This window comes from Tupaia chinensis, unplaced genomic scaffold (genome assembly GCF_000334495.1).
Source record: "Tupaia chinensis unplaced genomic scaffold, TupChi_1.0 Scaffold144255_1, whole genome shotgun sequence".
Lineage (NCBI taxonomy): Eukaryota > Metazoa > Chordata > Mammalia > Scandentia > Tupaiidae > Tupaia > Tupaia belangeri.
In genome coordinates, this window is record NW_006204113.1 from 4050675 (window position 1) to 4055779 (window position 5105).

The following is a 5105-nucleotide window of genomic DNA, read 5'->3' on the forward strand; positions in this document are numbered from 1 at the left end:
GGGACAAAGCTCAGCCACTGCTGTTCCCAGGGAACTGCACGGCGGTGCAGCCATCTCCCAGCGTCACCCAGCGTCACGGGACTGGGGCTGGATGAGAGGATGGTTGTTTGTCAGTAGGAACAGCCCTCGCTAGAGGGCTTCTGCTTCCAAGCTGTAGCATGTTCTAGTTATGTGCGAGGATGTAGACAGTCTCTCAGAGTACGTGTGTGTGTGAAATTCTGAGCATTTCTGCCATGAGAGGAAGGCATCGGGATGAAGAATGAGGAACTGTACAAATGATAAGAGCAGGAGGTATTTAAAAATTTTATTCTAAGATAAATGGTCTTTGTCATTCATTTGCTGAACAGAAAGGCCCTCTGGTGACTTGACCTGAGACACTGTTGCAGATGACCTGAGGGCAGCAGGGAGGTGAAGTGAGGGACCCACACCTGTCCCAGGCACAGCAGCGGGTGGGGCTGCCTAACCCTTTGTTTACTGAGTACTTACGGAATGCCAGGTATTCTACTTGTATCGCTTAGACCTCAGAGCCTCCTGGGGTAAATACTATCTCCATTTTGCCGGTAGGTAAACTGAGGCTAAGAGGTGGAGTAACTTGTCCAGATAGCACATAGCTAGTAACAAGCAGAGCTGGAGTTTGAATGCCAGAGGCTGACCCCAGAGCCTGTGTTCGCAAGCACTGCCCTCCTCAGCCTGCCTGCCTCCGAACTGCCCTGCCTCCTGCCCTCCCTGTCCTGCTCTCTGTTCCTCCCCTGGACAGGGGGGTTTCTTCAGGCAGGAAGAGTGTCCTATTTGATTTGGTTTTGCTAGCACTCGGCACAGTGTCTGGGTATAGTAGTGATAGCACTTGGTAAGTGGTTCATGAATGAACAAATGCAGGAGTAGTAGCCTGGGTGAGGAACTGACTGAGTGGAGACAGGGACGACACAGGAATCTGGGGCCCTCCTGAGAGCTCAGTAAGGCAGCTGTCACACCCATGTCCCCCACTGTGCTGTCCAGAAGTGATAGCTGCGTCTCTGAAGCAGAAGGATGTCCTGCCTGGTACCTTCTCGCTAGCTGTCGTTGCTATGACAACTGCTGGCCGAGGTATGGCTGTTCTGCAGAGGAGAGCAGAGAGGCAGAAGGCCCAGGGCAAGAGACCCTCCCTACCCCCTCAAACTGGGAGCAGAGTTTGATCCCCCAGCGAGGTCCACGAATGTTTCCTGAGTACTTCAGGTGTGTCTGCTTTTGAGGAAGGTGGGGAGAAAATAGTTCCTGCGATTGATGCTCTGCTGAGGGAGCCCCTGGGGATGACAGACCGGTATGTGGAGGAGGCTCTTGAGGGACAGCCTGGACCACACGGCACTGGAGAAACCGGAAGTAGAAATCTGGTTGTGAAGAGTCCTTCTAAGAGCAAGGGTAGTAACCACTACTGCTTTGACTGCTGTTGAGCCTGCTGCTCACCAGGCCTAACTAAGGCTTATATACATCCCCTTCCACTTCATCTCAGTGACTCTGGGAGGTGGGCTATAATATTCCCATTTTGCACTTGAGGAAACTGAGGCAAAAACCAAAGCTCCTAGAAATGATGATATGTGTTGAGACATGACATGGTACAGTCCGGATTTGAACACCAGAGCTCTTGGCTACCATGCTGTTCGTACTGTGGCTAAATCTGTCTCATTGGCTTTGACACCGGCTTTGTCAGGGTGAAATCTGGGTACCCGGGGGCAGGCAGCACCTCCCATGTGGGCACCTCCATACTCAGTGGGTATATGGGTACAGAGCAGGGGTCTCTTCCTATTTCTCTCCAGATCACTGAAGATTCAGACTGAGCAACCTCCCCATTGGATGCCTTGTTCTGGATACAAGGAGCTCACATGGCTTCTCTGCACAAATGGTAAAATGTCGCAAGGAGGAAATAAATCATGGAGTGGCTTCTTAGGAACTGTACTGGGCAAAGACGAGGATGCTATGAGGAGGGCTAAACTCCACCCCCACCACCCCCAGCCTTGAATCCAGCTCTGCTCACGGTATCTGCTGTAGTCTGGGGTGCAGGTAGGTATGGGCCGACTCACTCTCCTTGTCTGGGAGATCTTGGGGCTGACCCACAACTTCCAGACTCTCAGGGGCTGATTCACCCCACTAGCCATCCCTTTAGGAAGAGGCTCAAAGCCAGTGGCAGTCTTTGGGGGTCCAGTCACTGCCACGGAAGCTCTTTGGTCTAACACGGTTCGGTCTACTCTTCAGGAACAGGTGAGCAATAAGGCCGTGGGTCTGCCTCAGTAGTCTCTGACAGTTTGGGAAGACAGCCAAGGGGCTGGTGAGATGAAACAAGAAATGGGCCTTCACTTTCTATTTCTAGTTTAAATAAAGTTGTCTTAGGAGAAAACCTAAAATACCACTGACAAATGGGTTTCGAAAAAACAGATGGGAACAAACTCTTCCCAATGCGCTACCCCTCTGTGCTCTGCAAATCTCACTTTGCACTTTTAAGACCTACCTTTTCCCATCAAGAAAAGAAGAAATGTCTATGAACATCTATCTCTGAGGTTTATGTGGTTCCATATTGCTGGGTGGTAATTTGTTGCCGACAGCTTTATTTTCCAGTTTCTTTGTGGGGCTGTAGAGGGACATCAAAGGGAATGGAAAATGCCATCTTTACCTATAAAGCAAGCCCCACATTGTGCAAGAGGAAATAAACCAGCCCAGGGCTCAGACGAATGGAGCACAAACGCTTGGGAGACAGAACGACGACAGCAGATTGGATTTTCTACGGGAGCCTCTTCACCTTTTCCCGGGTACGAGGGAGCTCAGATCTCAGACCGCTATAGCTCAATCCCAAACCTCACCTGGCTGTTCCCACACTGTCCTCATGCAGGCCTCAGAGCCACATGATTTCATGGCCAATTCCTGACCACACTCCACTGGTCTCTGACTTATTTTGCACCGTGGACCTTCTCGTCTTATTCGATCCAGTTCCTCGGGGACAGAGCCCCTGCCTTCTATTTTTGTTTCCCACGTAATGCCTGCCCTGGTAGAACACACGGCTCTCACTCAGCACTAGGTTAAAGCCTTCTCATTCGTGAATCATCTGCAGGTGCTAGTTTCTTTTTGTATGTTAGGTCTTTGCTGTAGGGGGCGTGTGCTCACCAGAGACAGAGAGAGGGAAAGTGAGAAATCACACTTCAGTGGAGATGGCCATGCTGCAATCCCTTCTCCGCCATTCTCCTTTTGGGATTTTAGACATGCATGCATACGTGTTTGAAGGTGTCGAGTCTGGGACTTGAAATGTGGTTGTCCCATGTGGGAATACAACGCTTTAGCCACTCTGCCACCTGTGGCCCTGCAGTAGTTCCTTTTTATGATAAGATACTTGGTGGTGAACTCATTTACAAGGAGTCTTCAAAAAATTCATGGAAAACATAGATTACCCCAAAAAGCTGTATGGATTTGAACATTTTTGCAACAAAATAAATTTGTATTTTACTTCCATTTTCCTATAAATTTTCTGAAGTTCTTGTACTGCAAGTTGGTAAGTACATAACTCAGTGAGTACCAGGAGAGGAAAGATCACTTCAAGATAGGCTTTGTGCACAGAGCTATTCACCAGTGTTGTTTATAATACCTAAAGAATTTAAATGTTCCTCAGTCGGGGAGGCTGGGCAAATCAGCGAATATGAATACCACTTGGTTTGAATGTCTCCTCTAAAAACCATGTTGAAATTTGTCATTGTAATAATAATTAAGAAGTGGGACTTTTAAGAGGTGATTGGATCTTGAGGACTCATTAATGAATTAGGAGAGTGGTTAATAATTATGGGAGTGGATTTCTGATAAAAGTTCTCCTTCCCTCTCTGTCTCACTCACTCACTTTTCTTTTCATTTTCTCTATGGGATGATGCAAAGGCCTTTAAGCTTTTGCTAGATGCTGGTGCCACACTCTTGAACTTCTCATCCTTCAGAATTAGAGAAGCCAAATAATCTTCTATTGTTTATAACTTACCCAGTCTGGGGCCAGCAGGTGGCATAGTGGTTAAGATGCTGGACTCCCACATGGCCACCATGGTGTAAGTCCTGGACCTAGCAGCTTGAAAATCACACTGGGCGGGGACCAGTAGTTAGGGTAAAGGCTATGTCGCTGGACTCCCATGTAGTTGACCGCAGTTCAAATCCCAAACTCGGTGGCTTAAGCTCACACTGGGCGCATGTGCATGTGTGCCCAAGATCCTGAGAGGAGAATGGAGAAGGGATTGCTGTGTGGCCATCACCCCTGGGGTGGGGGGTGATTTCTCACTTTGTCTCTCTGTCTCTCTCTGTCTTTCTGGCAAGCACATGTGCCCTATAACAAAAAAACCCAAAAAAAAAAAAAAGAAAGGAAAAGAAAATCACACCAGGCATGTGTGTGTGCATGCTCAAAATCCCAGGAGAATGGAGAAGGGATTGCAGGCCTGTCCCCTTGGGGGGATTTCTCACTTTCCCTCTCACTGTCTCTATCTCTCTGGTGAGCGTACATGCCTTATGGCAAACAATCAATCAATAAAAATAATAAATTACCCAGCTCGTGGTATTGTTACAGGAGCAGAAAGTGGACTAAGATACAAATAGTGAGATAGTAAGTGGCTATTTTAAAGAATGAAGTAGAGGGGCCAGATGTGGCATAGTAGTAAAATATGATACTCTGCAAGGCTAGCCCATCATGCAGGAAGGCTGCAGGTTCCTGTCCAGAGACCTTTCTAGTAAGCCAGGCATGGGTGGACGATGGTGTCAAGACCTCGTTGGAGGCGCTGTCTCTCTTGCTCAGGGAAGAAATAAAAAACTTAAAGAGAAAAAAAAGTTAGAGCCAAATTTTATAAAAATGTATCTAAGAACAAAAGATGGGACCAGCAGTTAGTGTAATGGCTATGTCGCTGGACTCCCACGTAGTCGACCGCGGTTCGCGTCCGAGACCCGGTGGCTTAAAACTCACGCCAGGTGCGTGTGCGTGCATGCCCAAGATCCTGAGAGGAGAATGGAGAAGGGATTGCGGTGTGGCCATCCCCCTGGGGGGTGATTTCTCGCTTTCTGTCTCTCTCTCTCTCTGTCTGTCTGGCGAGCGCACGTGCCCTATAGCAAAAACCTCTCCAAAA